Below are 20,923 nucleotides of genomic sequence, written 5' to 3'. Positions count from 1 at the left end.
GCAATTAGTAACCTGCATTAATATAACACATAGGTGTAAAGGTGTGCCGCGGTGTTGAAGTCTTATCACAGGGAAAATTTAGGAAATGCTGTCTTCATGTTACGGCAGACTGATGATACCATGCACCTAGATGATTCCTTTCAGCCGTGGTACAATTACTTGACTGGGGCTCAAGGTAGGACTGCCTTTTAATGATAAATGGTGGAGCTTATTTAAAAAAAATTAGTTTGTTGCTGTATACGGTTTAATTATGGGCATTTATTCATGCAGTCATGTATATTACAAAAACGTCCACAGTTTTTGATCATTTGGTGCATAGTCAATCCAATGTATTGCCCAATCTTAAAGTGTTAATAAACCCTGGACCCTGAATGCACTATATCTGGTCTCCCACAGTACACAGAACATGGAAGTGCAATTAGTTTAGTAAATATAAACTGCTAAATAAATCAGTAGTTAGAGCAGTCTTGTGGCTTATATCAGTGTCCAGCAGAGCACTTTTTAAAGCTTGTAGGAGGAGTTTTCTTTCTGCTTTAGGAGGATGCAAACCCCCTGGCCTCTGTCTGGACAGTGCTGATTGGCCCTGTGCTGATCACATGCTCTCTCCCAAGAAAAAAAAAAACCTCTCTAGCAATACACAATAAACTGAGCATGTGCACTAGATTGTAAGCTCCAAGGAGCAGGGCCCTCCTATCCCTATTGTATTGAACTGTATTGTTGCTGTATTGTCTCCTGTTATATTGTAAAGCGCTGAGCAAACTGTTGGCGCTATATACATCCTGTATAATAATAAATCCTGTATATTAATGTGCAGAATGGCTACAGTTCAGTCTGTCTTATCAGGAGATAAGACGTGGACATTTGAACAAGAGGAGGAGCAGAGAAGTCAGGATCCAACAGCCTTTTTACACAATGTAGAGGATTAACCACTGTGCTGGCCACACCAGAGCCTTCTGCACCAAGGCCAGTGTGCATGGGGCCTTATTCTCTTACCTATACTTGTCCTCTTAGCAAACGTTGGAGATTTAGGTCCCCCTATAGTCCTGCACAGCCAGACAACACGCATTTCCCACACAGACTTGCATCCAGGAGATAGTAATCAGTCCTTGAGCTCGTTTCTTTTGGATTTATTAAAGTGTTACTAAAACCAGGACCCTGCATTCACTATATCTGGACTTACACAGTACACAGAACATGGAAGTACAATTATTTTAGTAGATACAAACTGCCAAATACTCTCTCATCAGCAGTTACAGCAGGCTTGTGGCTTATATCAGTGTCCAGCAGAGCACTGGTCAAAGCTTGTAGGAGGAGTTTTCATTCTGTCCGAGGAGGATGCAGAACCCCTGACCTCTGTCTGGACAGTACTTGTCAGGGATCACGGCGCCGGAATCCTGCATCACGGCGACGTCCCCCCGCGCATGCGCACTGGCGGCGAGCCGCGGCTGACAGGACGCCGCGCATGCGCAGTAGAGAGTCGAGGGCGCGCCTCAGGCGTCCAATGACAGCCGGGGGCACGTCCCAGCCAGCCAATGACAGTGCAGGGCGCACTATTTAAAGATGCCCTGCACTGTCACCCATTGCCGCAAGGTCTTATGTGATCCTGGATACCTGCTCCTGTTCTGTGACCCTGTTTTCGACCCTGACTACGCTGCCTGCCCCTGTGTTTGACCCGGCTTGTCCTGACTACTCTGCCTGCTCCTGCGTTTTGACTCGGATATCCTGACTATTCTACGGACTGATTTACCTGGCTGACCCTGCATGTGACCTGACTACTCCTTGCCCGCTGATTTGGTACCCCGCTTACCCCCCACGGAACCACTATCCGTGCCACCCTGCTAGGGCCGTCATCCGCCTCATATCTGGCTCTCCCGGTACCTACACGCATCCCCGGAGGCCTTCCCAGCCGCTGGTGGGCCCGCCCAGAGGTCGTGACCTGGCCCGGGACTGTTTCAAGTCCATCCCCACCATCAGGGGCCCTGGTGAAGGCACAGCCCGGGCTTAGACCCCACGCTCTGGGTTGGTCTATCAGTTGGCAGCCGGAAGGCTCCGCCTGGCGGATCATAACAGTACCTTGCGGCCATGACAGAGCCAGGAGGTGGACCGGCATCCCTAGAGGATATTTGCCAGCACCTGGCAACTTTGACCCAGGCCTTCCAGAACTTCCACAGTCGCTGCGCCCGACTGGAAGACCGCATGGAGACACTAGCCCCCCAGACTCCCCCTGCTCAGAGTCCCCCGTCTGGGGAACCTCCCGCTACCCCGACATCCGGAGCGGTTGCCACACCCTTAGCTCCTGAGCCCCGCGTTCCCCTGCCGGAACGGTTCCGTGGTGACCGGAGCCGCTTCCGAGCCTTCCGGAATGCTTGCACACTATATTTTGACTTGCAGCCCCGCACATTCTCCTCCGAGACCGTCAGGGTGGGGTTTATAGTCTCTCTCCTTCAGGATGAGCCCCAGGATTGGGCTCACCGTCTGATGGAGAGGCGTGACCCCCAGCTTGACTCCGTGACCAAGTTCTTTCAGGCCATGGCAGTATTGTATGACGACCCTCAGCGGGCTGCCTCCGCAGAGGCAACCCTATACTCTCTGCGGCAAGGCCGCCGGGCAGCCGAAGAATACGCGTCCGACTTTAGGCGATGCATGGGAGACACCAGATGGAACGATGCGGCCTTATGTCACCAGTTCCGCATCGGGCTGTCTGAGTCTCTCAAGGACGAACTAGCACGAGTAGGCCTACCAGACTCCCTGGAAAGACTGATTGAGTTGGCCATCCAGATTGACCGTAGGTTAAGGGAACGTCGGCTGGAAAGGAGCAGCCAGGGTCAAAGGGTGGCATGGATCCCACCGAGAGACACAGCTCCAACCCCAGGGAACCATCCCCGAGGCACGGAATCGGGGGACAACCCGGAACCCATGCAGCTGGGACTGGCCCGTTCCCACTTGTCGGTCGAGGAACGTCAAAGGAGACGATCGCTGAACCTATGCCTGTACTGCGGGGAAGCTGGTCACCAGGTGCGCTCCTGTCCTGCAAAGATGAGTAAGTCCGATTCCTTTTCTTTTACCTTACCCGCAGGAAGGGATGATCAGTCCAATTACCTGGCCATACCTGTGTCTTTGCAGCTCCCGGGAAGAACACTATCGGTGACCGCAATCGTTGACTCTGGAGCTTGTAGTTGCTTTGTCGACCTGACTTTTGCCCACCGGCAAAAAATACCACTGCAGACCAAAGAAAGGGGGTTCAACATCTTCTTGGCAGACGGCTCCAGTATAAAATCAGGGGTGGTGGACCAGGAGACACCACCCATTTTTACCACAATAGCAGACCATCACCAGGAGTTCCTCCGTTTGGATGCCATCGCATCACCCCTATTTCCAGTCATTCTGGGGCTCCCTTGGCTGCGGGCCCATAACCCCCAGGTTGACTGGGAAAGGGGGACGATTCAATTTAGGTCACCCTACTGTTTGAATCACTGCCAGGTCACGGGATCCGTGGGTCCCCGGTTCCTCCTGTGCTTGGACGGTGATGCCAATCTATCCCAGACTATTCCCCCGGCCTACCATGACTTCTTGGACGTTTTCAGTAAGCGAGGGGCTGACGTTCTTCCCCCACACCGTTCTTACGATTGTCCTATAGACCTCCTACCCGGATCTGAGATCTCGTTCGGCCGGATCTTTCCCTTGTCAGAAACGGAATCGGGTGTACTGAGGGAATATATTGACGAGAACCTGCGGAAGGGGTTTATTCGTCCTTCCACATCCCCAGCCGGGGCCGGGCTGTTCTTCGTAGAGAAGAAGGACAAATCGTTACGGCCCTGCATAGACTACCGTGATCTAAACAAGATAACGGTAAAGAACCGTTATCCCTTACCGTTAGTCCCCGAGCTCCTCCAGAGATTAAAATCGGCAATGATATTCACTAAACTAGACCTGCGGGGGGCCTATAACCTTGTCCGTATCAGGGAGGGGGATGAGTGGAAGACGGCCTTCCGTACGAGATTCGGTCACTACGAATATCTAGTGATGCCATTCGGGCTCTGTAATGCACCGGCAACCTTCCAGCATTTCATCAACGATGTTTTTCGTGATTTCCTCGATGTCTTTGTAGTAGTTTATTTGGATGACATCCTAATTTTCTCCCCTTCACTGGAGGTTCATCGAGGTCACGTAGTACGGGTATTAGAACGGTTGCGTCAACACGGGCTATACGCCAAGGCAGAAAAGTGCTGTTTCGAACAGCGCGAAATCACGTTCTTGGGACTGGTTCTCTCTTCCGCGGGGGTCGCGATGGATCCCCAGAAAGTCACGGCGATCTTAGATTGGCCAATACCCGCCGACAAAAAGGGGGTACAGCGTTTCATCGGCTTTTCCAATTTTTATAGAAAGTTTGTTAGGAACTTCTCCGGTCTGGTCTCCCCGATCACGCAACTGACGAAACAAGGGGTCCGTTTTAAGTGGACTTCCGAAGCCCAGACGGCATTCGAGAAGCTCAAAAAATTATTCACGTCTGCGCCCATCCTCTGCCATCCGGATACTTCCCTCCCATATGTCTTGGAAGTGGATGCCTCTGAGAACGCGGTAGGAGCGGTTCTGTCCCAAAGAAATGGAACCAAGGAACTACTGCACCCCGTGGCGTTCTTCTCCAGGAAGTTGACGCCGGCTGAACGTAACTATGACATTGGAGATCGGGAGCTCCTGGCCATCAAATCCGCTCTAGAAGAATGGAGGTACTTACTGGAAGGAGCCACACACCCAATCCTAGTCTTCACAGATCACAAGAACCTGGAATATTTAAGAACAGCGAAACGACTGAGACCTCGCCAGGCAAGATGGGCTCTTTTCTTCTCGCGATTCACTCTCCATATTACGTACCGACCCGGTACTAAGAACACAAAACCAGACGCTCTGTCCCGCATGTTTGAGGACCCCGATGACACAGTGGCACCTGACACCATCTTACCTTCCGGAAGTTTCCTTGCTCTACAAACAGAACTTCGTTCCAGACTCCTCGACGCTTCTACAGGACTACCAGTTCCGTCGGGGTCACCCCTCCTGAACCACGGCGGGCTGTTTTGGAAGGAAGACCGGATCATGGTCCCAGAAGAGGTGCGAACCCTGGTCCTAGGGCACTGCCACGACCATCGAATGGCAGGTCACTTCGGGGTTGCGAAAACTCTGGAACTACTACGGCGCTCGTTCTGGTGGCCGAACATGAATAAGGACTGCGAGCGTTACGTCCAGACCTGCTCCACCTGTCAAAGGAACAAGCCCTCCAGGAGCCGGGCATGGGGATTGTTACGTCCATTACCAATACCCAAGCGGGCCTGGCAAATGATTGCCATGGACTTTGTGGTCGAACTCCCACCATCCCAAGGCTACACAGCAATAATGGTGGTCGTGGACCGCTTCTCAAAGATGGCACATTTTATACCCCTGGAGAAAACCCCATCGGCACCTGAAACGGCACGGATCTTCATTAAGGAAGTAGTCAGGCTTCATGGGGTCCCCGAAGATATAGTGTCAGATCGGGGAGTCCAATTCACCTCCAGGTTCTGGAACTCCTTGTGTAAAGCACTAGGAATCAAGCTGTCGCTTTCATCCGCCTACCACCCACAGACCAACGGCCAAACCGAGAGGACCAACCAAACGCTGGAACAATACCTGCGATGTTACACGTCCTACCTTCAGGATGACTGGTTGACGTTGTTGCCGTCCGCAGAATTCGCGTACAACAACTCGAGTCACTCTGCAACGGGGCAATCCCCGTTCTTCGCCAATTACGGGTATCATCCCACATTTCTCCCTGACCTGATGCCTGAAAACCCGGTACCGGCATCTCAGGACGTCTTAAACTTCTTCTCTGTCAATAACAAGACAATTCAGGAAGCCATCGCCAAAGCCCAAGGGGACAGTAAGAGGGCGTTCGACAGGAAAAGAAGAGGAGAATTACTGCTTCAACCAGGGGATCGGGTATGGCTGTCAACGACCAACTTGAAGATGCTGCATCCTTCGAGGAAGCTGGGACCCAAGTACATTGGCCCATTTCCGGTAAAGCGTGTAGTCAACAAGGTGGCCTACGAGCTTGAGCTTCCGCAGACCTTCAGGGTACATCCTGTGTTCCATGTGTCTCTCCTGAAGCCATCCAGACCGGATCCTTTCCCGGACCGTGAGTCCAGACCTCCCGAGGCAATCTCCGTAGATGACCAGGAGGAATACGAAGTGGAGACTATCCTCAGTTGCCGACGGAGGGGGAACCAGACCCAGTTCCTGATAAAATGGAAGGGTTATGGCCCTGAGGAGAACTCATGGGAACCCGCCCAGAACATTCACGCTCCCCGGCTCATCCGGGAATTTTTTCGTGGACACCCGCGGTGGAGAGATCAGTGGGGCTCCCGGAGGGTGCCCATTGGGGGGGGGCAGTGTCAGGGATCACGGCGCCGGAATCCTGCATCACGGCGCCGCCCCCCGCGCATGCGCACTGGCGGCGAGCCGCGGCTGACAGGACGCCGCGCATGCGCAGTAGAGAGTCGAGGGCGCGCCTCAGGCGTCCAATGACAGCCGGGGGCGCGTCCCAGCCAGCCAATGACAGTGCAGGGCGCACTATTTAAAGATGCCCTGCACTGTCACCCATTGCCGCAAGGTCTTATGTGATCCTGGATACCTGCTCCTGTTCTGTGACCCTGTTTTCGACCCTGACTACGCTGCCTGCCCCTGTGTTTGACCCGGCTTGTCCTGACTACTCTGCCTGCTCCTGCGTTTTGACTCGGATATCCTGACTATTCTACGGACTGATTTACCTGGCTGACCCTGCATGTGACCTGACTACTCCTTGCCCGCTGATTTGGTACCCCGCTTACCCCCCACGGAACCACTATCCGTGCCACCCTGCTGGGGCCGTCATCCGCCTCATATCTGGCTCTCCCGGTACCTACACGCATCCCCGGAGGCCTTCCCAGCCGCTGGTGGGCCCGCCCAGAGGTCGTGACCTGGCCCGGGACTGTTTCAAGTCCATCCCCACCATCAGGGGCCCTGGTGAAGGCACAGCCCGGGCTTAGACCCCACGCTCTGGGTTGGTCTATCAGTTGGCAGCCGGAAGGCTCCGCCTGGCGGATCATAACAGTACTGATTGGCCTTGTGCTGATCACATGCACTCTCCCAAGAAAAAAAAAACTTTAGCAATACACACTAAACTGAGCATGTGCAGAATGGCTACGGTTCAGTCTGTCTTATCAGGAGATAAGACGTGGCCATTTGAACAAGAGGAGGAGCGGAAAAGTCAAGATCATACAGCCTTTTTACACAATGCAGAGGACTAATCCCTTAGGTTTCACAGTGAGTATAACAAGCATGCTTTACTGCATATACAGACTGATTTTACTGTTCTGGGTTTAGTAACACTTTAAGCTTCCAGCATACTACATGTTATCACTGGTCTTGCAATAGTTCTAAGTACAATCTACTCTATGATACTCAATGATAATGTATATGCTGATATTGATCTTCTGAAAACTGTACAGGAGTCAATTCAATGTTTTGAAGTGACATGTCATACTAAAAATTCAATATCAGTTAGTAACTTTTCTTAACACCAGGGAAGGACTGGGTTGGGATGGGGCCAGTATAAATAATACATGTTGGGATGTTGGCGCTGAATGGAGATATCAGAGCTCATTCGAAGTGGGACTCACAATCGGATGTTTAATAGTCCTCTTCTTTCTGTTCAGACCTGTGATCACTGCACCTGGTACCAGATTTGACTTTTCTGTGGCTCTGAGAAGTTATATGTGCAAAGGCAGAGAGCTGCGAAGGAAGTCAGTGCTGCAAGAATGCCAAACTGGAAACTGCATTCTGCTCCATTATTAACTTGGCGCCGGCCCCTCCAGCCCTTTAAGGGTTCCAGAAGCCAGGAGGCGTAGCAGGGTTTTAGGGTCATGTGACCCCCGTGATTCGCTGTCACGGTGATCACATGATCGGGAAAGGTCCTGATCGAAAGAGGAGATTGGGACCTTTCCATAAGTACCGAATGTGTGTGCTGGGAGCGTGCAGGGCGCTAGATTAATAGAACGCAAATGTGCAGCCGCTCGGCGTCTAGGCCCAGATGCCGGGAGGCCGCACATTTGCGTTCGGCCGGCACCAAGAGGTTAATGTAAACTGAATGATAAAGATTATTTGTAATGATGGCATGCTGTTTTATGTTTTATTTACAATTTATTATGTTAAACATATTTATTGTGTTCTTTAATGGAATCGTTTCCAAACTGCAGCCTGGGGGCCAGATGTTGCCCTTTGCTTGCCTTTATCCAGCCCTTGGGGCACTATTTCTCCTGCTTGTATGAGGAACTATTCCTTCTACTGACACCAACAATTGGTCATAAATACTGCCAATGGCACCAACAATACAAGGAAGATTTCCTCCCACTGACATCTACAGTGGGGCATAATTCCTGCCACTGACACCAACGAAGTAGCATTATTTAATTCACTAATCCATCCACTTACATCAATGATGGGGTACTGTTCCTCCCACTGACACTAACAGTGGGATACTATTCCTACCACTGACACCAATGGTGAGGTATTCTTTCTACTGTCACTACTGGCCCTGCCACATTTCAGGCAGTAAACCCTGAAAGACAGCAAACTGGCCCTTTGTTTAGAAAGTATGTAGACCCCTGCTTTAAGGCAACACCCAAGAGTACCATTGCCCATGCCAATTGCCTTTGCCCATTGCCCAACACCCATGTGTACCATTGTCATCAATGCATGTACGCCCATGTATACCATTGCCACCATGCCATTGCCACCAGTGCATTATGCATTAGCCCACAGAAAGCTGTTTCTACTATAGTTAGTCAAGTTGTGCTTCCCTCACAGGCCAAAAGTTTCCAGTCCTCCCTACATAACACCTAACCAACAACCCATGAATTCCATCCATTTCATCCCAAGCCTTAACTACAGTATATCCCTAATCTCTAACCATCCCCCAACCCTAAACCTAATAAAGCAAATGAACACAGCCACTCTTATCAATCCCTAGCCATGCAACAGTACTTACTTCACTTACACTTAGATAATGCCGCTAATGTTTTCCACATTAAATATTTATTAAATACATAGCAATCCTTAGTCCTAGACTTCGCAACTGAAATGTTGTGCATTTAATAAGGAGTTGACTTGGAGCCATTTGGAGCCTTCTGCTGGTTTGGAACTGTAAACCCTCCAATCTAACTGCTATGCCAGTATTTCTCAGTGGCCTACAGTTTTCAGATCATTCTAAACCAAGTCGTTCATATAATGGATCACATATGCCTGTGCCCATATCTTATTCTGTACAAATCATACCCCAAAGGTGATTATGACTATTGTGACCACTATCTTTGATCTTCTCAATGACATGACAGCTGTTTCTGCTTTCCTGTGCTGCCTCCTATGCATTTTATATATTGAAGCTTTAAAATCCACTCTGTACCACTCTGTACTGCTTCTCTTCTATGCTTTAATATACTTTTCCAGTCTTTTGTTTGAATTTCTTTATGAAGCAAATATTTAGACATCTTTGAGCAAGGGGCATCAGCACACTTGTCAAATTCATTTACCAATAGATCGCCTCTGTCCAAACATTTCTGATCTTTCATCCAATCCAAACTGGGCATATGGCACCTAGAGCTAGACATGTGCATTTTGTTTCATAACCAATAGATTTTTGGAGATTCGGATGTATACAAATTTAATTATTTATTTCAGGTCAATTTTACGCAGCACTTTACATATATATTGTGTATTCACATCAGTCCCTAACCCTCAAGGGGTGTATAATCTAAGGTCCCTAACTTACATTCGTACATACACATACTCGGGCCAATTTAGACAAGAGCCAATTAACCTATCAGCATGTCTTTGGAGTGTGGGAGGAAACCCAGACAGGCACAGGGAGAACATACAAACTCCAGGCAGGTGGTGCCATGGTTGGGATTTGAACCAACCACCCTAGTACTGCCAGATGGAAGTGCTAACAATTTAGCCACTGTGCTGCCCACAAATCTCCGAATGGACATAGTAACGAATGTTAACGAATCTGAAAAATGTTATAACTGAATTAACTAATGCATTTGTTTCATTGAGATGACGTCACATGACGCGATAGTAGTTCGGGCACATGAGGAAATTAATTACATTTTTGAATTGGTTCGATAATTGGGAGTTGAGTAAATTTGTAATTTAAATTGAATTTGTAATTGTCAGTCAGCCAGTTCAGTTCCACAGTCTAGGTTTGAAAAATCCGGGACCACCGAATTTTGCATTATTTATTTCCTAGCGTCTGAAAAATATCAAATCCTTATGAATAGTTTCTATATATGGATATCAAATCCACTCAAAATATATAGCAATTTTCCAAAAAACTGCTACATTTGTTGAATCCACCCAGACCAACAAATATTCAAAACGAATGCTGAAGATACTAAACGAATCCCGTAAACTAATCTATATTTTTCAATGAACGATCACTTCAAAACAAAACAATAATTTGTGCGCATGTCTACCCAGAACCCACTACTGTGGACATTTATTCCACATTGAATTCCTCTTAGATTTAACCAGAAGCCTAGTTTATAATGAGAATGTTGACTTGGCTAATGACAATATCTGTAGAGTGAAGAATCCGGTTTTCCTTCCAGTACATTTGATAATGTGTGTGATAACATGTTGCTGGATTTAGTCATGGTTATGATGAACTTGGGAAATAAACAGCCCAGTGAAAAAAATGTCCGTACATCCTACCGCAGAGCGTAGGATTATTGCTCCAGACCAGCCTTTCTCAACCCTTTTAACACAGAGGAACCCTTGATATGACTTTCAGGTCTCAAGGAACCTGTGATAATAATTACTATATCTACAGCTCAGGTAGGAATATACAAAGATATAGGAATAAATAAAAGTATAAGGAATGCTCCTTTCATCGTCAGTCAGTTTAACCGCTTCCAGTCCATCATACATATATAAATATGTCCTCAGATGGGAACGGTGATATCAGGATCATGGCTGCAGCCAAGATCTGGGTAATGTTTTTCAGAGCTGGTGATGGGCTTTCTGGTAAAGGTGATTTGTGGCTTTATAGCTGCCTGATCTTACAGGTGTATGTAGAGCCTGACTTCCATTCCCGGGGATGTCCAGAGATGAAGATAAGTGTCTCTCTAAGGCCGGGGGGTGTAGTGGAAGGCTCTCCCAGGAGGAGGGCAGGGGTGTTGTTGGTCAATGTCAGGCTTTCTCCTCAAGAGGGGAAAGGGGGGTGGGTGTTGGTTTTGGTTGGTGTCTGTGGGGCGGACAATTTTTGTGTTGCCTAGGGCAGCACAAAACCTAAATACACCAATGGTCCCCCCCCCCACCACTGCCTGCCTTTTCCCCTGTGCTCTACTGTTCCACCAGAGTGCTTGGAACTGATGCGACCTATTGCATCAGATGCACTAGAACGAGTGGGAGGAACGTCTGTTCCTTCTTCTCTTTTGTAATGTCTGAAACAAGTAGTGATGAGGATTTTGTCCCTTCTGATTTGTTTGTTTACTTGCTTTAACTGGCTGCTTTGAAGTGCAGAGGAGAGATCTGGGGTCTAATAGACCCCAGATCTCTCCATACAGAGGACCTGTCAGGGCCCATGCTATCACAAAGGATGTTGTTCATCCCTTCTGATAGCTCTAAAGTTCAATAAAAGAAATTAAACAGCCAGTGCAGAATAAAAAAGATTTAATTAAATTAAAAAAGAATTAAAAAAAAAAAAATCAAAGCTCCTCAGTCCACCTGTGCCGATGCACAAATGTGCACATGTCCTGCACACATATGTAAATGGTGATTGTACTCAAGAGCGTATTTACCACAAGGCATTTGCCTAAGGAGGCATTTTTCAGGGGGGCAGCAGCATTTTTCAGGGGGGCAGTGCCGTCCCCTGAAAGAAGAAATGGAAGAAGGGACACACGCAGCACGGGGACCAGGTGGGATCTGAGAGAGGCTGCAGGCTGCTTGATGGTGTATGTAGAGCCTGACTCTTGTTCCCGTGGATGTGTGGAGGTGTGAAGGTGAGTGTCTTATCTTTTGCCGGGGTGGGGGGTTTGCCAGTGTATGGAGGGGCGGTGGTAGTGGAAGGTTCTCTCTGGTGGGGGTGAGGGGGGCTGGGGTGTTGTTGGTCAATGTCAGGCTCTCTTTGTGGGGGAGGGAGGTGTTGGTCAGTGTCAGGGTCTCTCCGTTGGGGGGGGGGCAATTTTTGTGTTGCCTAGGGCAGCACGAAACCTATATACACCACTGACTGTACTACACATGTGAGGTACTGCCCTGAATGTCAGAATGTGAGCAATAATTCTAGTACCAGACCTCGTGTGTAAATCTAAACTGGTAGCCTGTAAAGGATTTTAAAGTGTCGCCTATTTAACGTATAGTAGTTTAGTCGCCATTCTACGGGCGTGTAATTTGTAAAGCGTGTGATGTTAGGTATCTATTTTCTTGGCATAATATCATCTTATATATTTCCCCCCTCAAAATTGTGTATTATATAGTGTTTGTGTGCAAATTTCATTTCAAGTCTATTTTTTTCCTGAGAATTCGTGTTTGAAAAACCACTGCGCAAATATTGTGTAACAAAAAAAATTGCAACACCCCCCATTTTATTCTCCAAGGACTTTGCTTTCAGAAAATGTTCATTGTTTTGTGGTTCTAAGTAATTTTTGTAGCAAAAGAATGCAGAGAGGACAGTCTTTCTATGTAACGGGACATTCATTTACTGACCACCAATGTAAAGAGACATTCTTTCAATTGATCACCCTGTAAGGGGACATTTGTTTTGCAGACCATCATTGTAAGGGGATATTCATTTTACTTACCACCAATGTAAGGGGACATTCATTCTATTGGCTGCCAATATAAGGGGGCGTTCTTTCTACTGAAATACATTGTAAGAGGGGCAGTCTTCAAACTGACCACCAATGCTAGGAGGGATTCTTTTAATTGACCACAAATGCAAAGGGACTTTCTTCCTACTGATAGCCAATAGAAGGTGGCATTCTTTCTATTGACCACCAATGTAAGGGGTCATTTTTCCAACTGACCACCAGTGTAGGGGGCAATTTATTCCACTTACCACTAATGTAAGGGGACATTCTTCCTACTGACCACCAATGTGAGGGGGAGGGGGGGGCATTCTTCTCACTGATCATAACTGGAAGGGGCATTCTTTTCACTGATCCACATTGTAAGCGGAGTATTCTTCCCACTTGCCATCAATGTGATGTCATTTTCCCCACTGACCTCCAATGTAAAGAGACACACTAACCACCAATATAAGCAAGGCATTCTTTCCATTGACTGACTGCCCATGTAATGGGGATTTTTCCCCCTGCCACCAATGTAAGGAGGCATTCTTTACGCTGAGTGACTGCCCATGTAATGGGGATTTTTCCCCCTGCCACCAATGTAAGGAGGCATTCTTTACGCTGAGTGACTGCCCATGTAACAGGGATTCTTCCCCCTGCCACCAATGTAAGGAGGCATTCTTTCCGCTGACTGACTGCCCATGTAACGGGGATTCTTCCCCCTGCCACAAATGTAAGGAGGGATTCTTTCCGCTGACTGACTGCTCATGTAACGGGGATTCTTCCCCCTGCCACCAATGTAAGGAGGCATTCTTTCTGCTGACTGACTGCCCATGTAACGGGGATTCTTCCCCCTGCCACCAATGTAAGGAGGCATTCTTTCCGCTGACTGACTGCTCATGTAACGGGGATTCTTCCCCCTCCCACCAATGTAATGAGGCATTCTTTCTGCTGACTGACTGCCCATGTAACGGGGATTCTTCCCCCTGCCACCAATGTAAGGAGGCATTCTTTCCGCTGACTGACTGCCCATGTAACAGGGATTCTTTCCCCTGCCACCAATGTAAGGAGGCATTCTTTCCGCTGACTGACTGCTCATGTAACGGGGATTCTTCCCCCTCCCACCAATGTAAGGAGGCATTCTTTCCGCTGACTGACTGCCCATGTAACAGGGATTCTTCCCCCTGCCACCAATGTAAGGAGGCATTCTTCCCACTAATCACCAATAAGGGTTCATACAAAGCAGGCGGTTGAGCTGTAATTTTACTTTCCCTCAACATCCAATCTAAACAAAGAAAAGCAGCTGCTCAGAATCATACACGTGCCATGACTGCAATGCTTTGCTCAGTGACCATGGTAAAAAATAAAGGCCCTGCCACGTTTTGTGGGCAGTACCACTGGTGAACGTGATCCATTCAAGTTAATGAAGCCATGGTGCAACCGCCCTGCAAATGTGTGTAGTGCATGTGGTTGCAGCTCAGTGCTTCATCCGTCTGAGGGTTAAAACAGCTGATGACATAATGGGGGGATTTACTAAAACTAGTGCACTCAGAATCTGGTGCAGCTGTGTATGGTAACCAAGATCACACCTATGCAGTTTGCTGCTGATTCGTTTTTACAATGCTTTTTGCGGTGCATTTTTTATGCGTTTTGCAGTTTTTTAATTTATATTTTTTTCTTGTTGCTAGGCAGATTCCAAAAACACGGCAAAATCACATCTAAACCGCACTAAATGTTTTTCTGCAGCATTTCCTTTGAAGTCTATAGAACAAAAAATTCAACTTTTTGCATTTACAAAAGTCCCTGACGCTTTCCAAAAAACGCACCGGGTGAAAACACTGAGATGAGGACATGTCCCATAGGAAATCATGTTAAATGGACTGTAGTGTGTTTCTGCAAAACGCTGCGGAAAACGCTTAGGTGTGAACCTAGGGTAATGCACACTTTTTTTGCTGTATTTTTACCAAATTTTGCATTGTTTCTGTTTTTTTGTTAAGGGGTAAATGTTTTTGTTACTGGGCAGAATAAAAACTGCAGCAAAAATGCACGTGTTTCAGCTGCGTCTCCATTGAATGCTAAGCCCTGGTTCACACTGAATTTGCAGCGTTTTCAGTGCAAATTCTGCACCGCATCAGATTCGCACTCCATTCATGCGAACCGCTACGGGTGTGTATGTTAACAACACCCTGAAAGAAGTCTGCAAAACACGGTGCGATGTGAAGAATTGGATTGCATAGGTGTGATTATCCATGCGATCCGATTCTAGTGCGGACCTTGTTGCGTGTGCGGTGCAAATAGAGCCATACAAAATGTATGGCTCCGATTGCACCATACACAAATCGCATGTGATTTGCACAGGAATGCGGGGAGGTTTCTGTGCGATATACTGAGCCGCACGTATGTGAACCCAGGCTAAAAACGCTGCTTTTTGCATGTAAAAAAGTCCCTGACCCTTTCCAAAAACGCAGTGGCTGAAAAACACATAGATGTGAACATGTCTCATAGGAAACCATGTTAAATGAACTGTAGTGCATTTCTGTAAACCGCAATAGAAAATGCATTGGTTCAGGGGCGGACTGACCATTTGGAAACTCGGGCACTGCTCGAGGGCCCAGGGTCAGTAGGGGGCCCCATGAGATGCCCCTGGTACCTTTTTCATAGGCTTTTTTGAGTTTGGGCAAGGACGCAGGGGCCCCATTATCCCCTATTGCTCGGGGGCCCCATGAGTTGTCAGTCCGCCCCTGCATTGGTGTGAAACAGGCCTTGCTTCAGCTTCTTCAATTAAGCTTTGACAATAAAACCTGGAAGCTGATTAGTTTCTATGCAGAACTGCACCAGACTTTGCACCCTCCAGTTTTAGTAAATAACCCCCATTGTCTCTCAGCCACCTGTCAACCACCCTTTCAAAGTTGATTCACTGCAGATCACTTTTCAGAGGGGTGACCAGGGCTGAATGAGCCAACATAAGGGGCATTCCTGTCACTGACCCACAATGAAATAATGTTAGCAGGGTTTTCCTGAGACATTATTATTATAAGGCTTCCTTTGGGGTAAAAGGGTTCAGGAAGGCTGGTGTAGTGGTTCTGTGATTGGATCAGGATAGTCAGATCTCTCCTCACCTGCCCTCCCCATACCTGCCTTGTGCTCTGTCATTACCATCTGCCTCTTTCATACCTGCACCCATCACGTAGGATAGAAGTACATCATCCTGGGTGCTCCCTGGAGAATGGAGGAAGCAGTGCAGCTGCACCACATAATTCAAATTGTGTCCAAGGTGTCGGAGCACAACAGGTGTCATGTCTGTGAGTGTCCCTGCCTCTTCATCTTCACACTTCACCCTTCATTCCTCTCCTCCTGCCTGTGTGACATGAGCAGAAGGGGAGGCAGGGCTGCCACTAGGTACTCATGAGGATTTGACACACAGAAGTGACAGTTGGTGTCCCCCATCTCCTGGACCCATCCATGCTCTGCACTCCTCCTCCTCCACCACCTCCTCCTGCACACTCCATCTCTCCATCCCTCCTCCTCCTGCACACTCCATCGCTCCATCCCTCCTCCTCCAGGTCCCTCCTCTCCTCCAGCGGCAGTACACGGTGATCGCTCGCTGTCCCTCACCTCCATCAGCATCTCTTCCAGCATCTGCACCCCCCGAACACAGAGAGCAGTTGTAGGGGGGCTGCTTGCCCAGCTTCGGGGTGATCAGTGCCTGTCAGTCGGCGCCCGTCCCGTCCCCTGTGTCTGGATTGCTGGGAACTTTCCCCATAGGACCGGCTGGCTGCAGGTAAGGAGGGTCGGGGTGCCCGCAGCATTGGGGTCGCTGGGGATGGAGCTTCTCTTCTATGCAGTGCCGAGCTCATCGGCGCCTGTGCAACACACTGGATGGGCACATTGTGTGCCAATGCGTGCCTGTGTGCCAATGGAGGAGTCTGTGTGCCCGTGGATGGAGGTGTATGTGTGCCCATGGATGGAGGTGTATGTGTGCCCATGGATGGAGGTGTATGTGTGCCAATGGATGGAGGTGTATGTGTGCCCATGGATGGAGGTGTATGTGTGCCCATGGATGGAGGTGTATGTGTGCCAATGGAGGAGTCTGTGTGCCCGTGGATGGAGGTGTATGTGTGCCCATGGATGGAGGTGTATGTGTGCCCATGGATGGAGGTGTATGTGTGCCCATGGATGGAGGTGTATGTGTGCCAATGGAGGAGTATGTGTGCCCATGGATGGAGGAGTGTGTGTGCCCATGGATGGAGGTGTATGTGTGCCCATGGATGGAGGTGTATGTGTGCCCATGGATGGAGGTGTATGTGTGCCCATGGATGGAGGTGTATGTGTGCCCATGGATGGAGGTGTATGTGTGCCAATGGAGGAGTATGTGTGCCCATGGATGGAGGAGTGTGTGTGCCCATGGAGGAGTGTGCGTGCCCATGGATGGAGGTGTATGTGTGCCCATGGATGGAGGTGTATGTGTGCCAATGGAGGTGTATGTGTGCCCATGGATGGAGGAGTATGTGTGCCCGTGGATGGAGGTGTATGTGTGCCCATGGATGGAGGTGTATGTGTGCCAATGGAGGAGTCTGTGTGCCCATGGATGGAGGTGTATGTGTGCCCGTGGATGGAGGTGTATGTGTGCCCATGGATGGAGGTGTATGTGTGCCAATGGAGGAGTCTGTGTGCCCGTGGATGGAGGTGTATGTGTGCCCATGGATGGAGGTGTATGTGTGCCCATGGATGGAGGTGTATGTGTGCCAATGGAGGAGTCTGTGTGCCCGTGGATGGAGGTGTATGTGTGCCCATGGATGGAGGTGTATGTGTGCCCATGGATGGAGGTGTATGTGTGCCCATGGATGGAGGTGTATGTGTGCCCATGGATGGAGGTGTATGTGTGCCCATGGATGGAGGTGTATGTGTGCCCATGGATGGAGGTGTATGTGTGCCAATGGAGGAGTATGTGTGCCCATGGATGGAGGTGTATGTGTGCCCATGGATGGAGGTGTATGTGTGCCAATGGAGGAGTATGTGTGCCCATGGATGGAGGAGTGTGTGTGCCCATGGAGGAGTGTGCGTGCCCATGGATGGAGGTGTATGTGTGCCCATGGATGGAGGTGTATGTGTGCCAATGGAGGTGTATGTGTGCCCATGGATGGAGGAGTATGTGTGCCCGTGGATGGAGGTGTATGTGTGCCCATGGATGGAGGTGTATGTGTGCCCATGGATGGAGGTGTATGTGTGCCCATGGATGGAGGTGTATGTGTGCCAATGGAGGAGTCTGTGTGCCCATGGATGGAGCTGTATGTGTGCCCATGGATGGAGGAGTCTGTGTGCCCATGGATGGAGGAGTGTGTGTGCCCATGGAGGAGTGTGTGTGCCCATGGATGGAGGTGTATGTGTGCCCATGGATGGAGGTGTATGTGTGCCCATGGATGGAGGTGTATGTGTGCCCATGGATGGAGGTGTATGTGTGCCCATGGATGGAGGAGTCTGTGTGCCTATGGATGGAGGAGTATGTGTGCCCATGGATGGAGGTGTACGTGTGCCCATGGATGGAGGTGTACGTGTGCCCATGGATGGAGGTGTACGTGTGCCCATGGATGGAGGTGTACGTGTGCCCATGGATGGAGGTGTATGTGTGCCCATGGATGGAGGTGTATGTGTGTGCCCATGGATGGAGGTGTATGTGTGCCAATGGAGGAGTATGTGTGCACATGGATGAAGGAGTATGTGTGCCCATGGATGGAGGAGTGTGTGTGCCCATGGATGGAGGTGTATGTGTGCCCGTGGATGGAGGAGTGTGTGTGCCCGTGGATGGAGGTGTATGTGTGCCCGTGGATGGAGGTGTCTGTGTGCCCATGGATGGAGGTGTGTGTGTGCCCGTGGATGGAGGTGTATGCGTGCCCGTGTATGAAGGTGTATGCGTGCCCGTGGATGAAGGGGTACGCGTGCCCGTGGATGAAGGGGTACGCATGCCCGTGGATGAAGGGGTACGTGTGCCCGTGGATGAAGGTGTATGTGTGCCCGTGGATGGAGGAGTATGTGTGCCCGTGGATGGAGGTGTATGTGTGCCCGTGGATGGAGGTGTATGTGTGCCCATGGATGAAGGGGTATGTGTGCCCTTGGATGGAGGTGTATGTGTGCCCATGGATGGAGGTGTATATGTGTGTCCATAGATGGAGGTGTATGTGTATGCCCATGGAGCGAGGAGTATGTGTGTACCCATGGATGGAGGTGTATGCGTGCCCATGGATGGAGGTGTATGCGTGCCCATGGATGGAGGAGTATGCGTGCCCATGGATGGAGGTGTATCTGTGCCCATGGATGAAGGGGTATGTGTGCCCATGGATGGAGGAGTATATGTGCCAATGAAAAGAAGTGTATGTTCATGCCACTGGATAGAGGTGTATGTATATGCCAATAGATAGAGGTGTATGTAGTGCCATGGCTGGTGCCAGGGAGGTGACAGATCGCTGTGATTGTATAATACAGAGGCCAACCTAAAATGTGACTTGACTATTGTCTCACCTGTGTCAGTGTACTGCAATCACTGTACACCTGTCAGCCTGAATTTTCATGCCCAGCCTTGTACACAGCAGAGGAGATGGTCCTGGCATAGTGCACACTCTACCTGCACAGATCTGATTGTTATGTTGGGAATATTGATTACATAACAGGAAACCTTGTATGACAGTCATCAGCCTGACATCATCTCCCAGCTCACCTGCTCCTCAGTGTGTCACCCTGCTATAAAATAATAAAAAGCTCATTATAAACTCCACCATATGTATTGGCAGCAGGCTGTGATTGCTGGGATCTGACACACACCATCATGGTGTTAATGACCTGAGGTTTGGCTCACACAGTGTTTTCACACATGGTACACTGACACCCAGTGACTTTCTATATTTTCAGCAAGTATGTCACATCTGTCATAACAGTAATGATATAAATATCAATAAATATCAATTGATTTCCCATATTGCTAGTTGTATCTCACAACTGCTTTGTTAGTGGCAGTGATAGTAAAAAAAAAAAAAATCTGACTTTTGTAACAACAAAATATTTTTTTTTCTGATTAGGGATTTAAAAATATAAAAGAAAACAGTAGCTCACTAAATGCAAATCAGACGCAAATTACTATTCTATGGGCATCTAAAAATATACCTATCTACGCTGGATCTTTCCGCCAGAAAAATTCAGCTTGAAAAAAATGTTAATTGTGGGGCATAATTATGAGCGTTTATGTACTTTTAGAGGCATATGGCATTTAGAGAGGGATGCATGTAAACTCATTCTGTTGGCTAGAATATTCATTTATTATGACCGCTGAAATTTATGTGCAGTAATCTTTCTGAATTTAGGGCATCTTCTTTTTTTATGCCCGTTATCGCTTCTCTAAAGTATGAACCGTAATGCCACAATGTACAGTACATGGATACATTGGTTTAAATAGAGCTGCATTCAGAGGCACAAAATTAAAAAATGGCTCTTAGGCTGCATGCACACAGCCATAGGATGTTTACCGATCACATAGCCATGGTTTTTCTAGCATAAGGGCCAGTTCACACTACATGCATTTCAGTTGCTTTTTTTCTGCATCCAAAATGCACAGAAAGTAGGTTATATGGTTGTCAATGTTATAGTTCACATCAGTGCTTGCAGTTTCAGTGCATTCTGGGTTGCAGATAAAAAAGTAGAAGATGCTGCATTTTTTCTGCACAGAACTGTACTGGAAGGCGGTAAAATGCATAAAAAATGTACAGGAACGCACTGGACCAAACCAAAATGCATAAAAAATGCACTGGAACGCATGTGTCCATACTTAAATTGAAGAAAAGGAGAGGGGAAAAAATGAACTGGAATGCATCAAAAACGCACTGGAATGCGTCAAAAACTTTCAAAAATGCACCAGAATGCATAACAAAACGCTCATGCGGAAACGCATCTGGACTGTGTTTCTATAGTGTGAACCAGCCCTAAAAGTTCCTGCATCGATGATTACTGAACTGCTTGTATTTAGATGCATTCTTTATCCTCCTGCTCTGTTTTCCATCCCAGAATGCACTTTTTACATCTGT

The 20,923-nt window shown here is 48.5% G+C and overlaps 2 protein-coding genes across 5 annotated transcripts in view; one reads left to right on the top strand and one right to left on the bottom strand.

Annotated features, from left to right (window-relative positions):
* The window catches only part of MACROD1 (mono-ADP ribosylhydrolase 1), a 1,131,067-nt gene that overhangs the window by 184,688 nt on the left and 925,456 nt on the right, over nt 1-20,923 (bottom strand). The gene's annotated exons all lie outside the window — the stretch shown is intronic.
* FLRT1 (fibronectin leucine rich transmembrane protein 1) overlaps nt 16,293-20,923 on the top strand; it is a 305,821-nt gene continuing 301,190 nt past the window's right edge. The window contains exon 1 of one of the 2 annotated variants that reach the window (XR_016306238.1): nt 16,293-16,635. The gene's annotated coding sequence lies outside the window, so the exon portion shown is untranslated. The remainder of the gene's footprint in view (nt 16,636-20,923) is intronic. The other variant, XM_089652779.1, reaches the window with a different exon arrangement.

Source organism: Staurois parvus, unplaced genomic scaffold (genome assembly GCF_062004578.1).
Source record: "Staurois parvus isolate SC_StPar_1 unplaced genomic scaffold, SC_StPar_1.0 ptg000694l, whole genome shotgun sequence".
Taxonomy (NCBI): Eukaryota; Metazoa; Chordata; class Amphibia; order Anura; family Ranidae; genus Staurois; species Staurois parvus.
The sequence above is the reverse complement of the archived record's forward strand: the minus strand, read 5'-3'. Positions and strand labels throughout refer to the sequence as shown.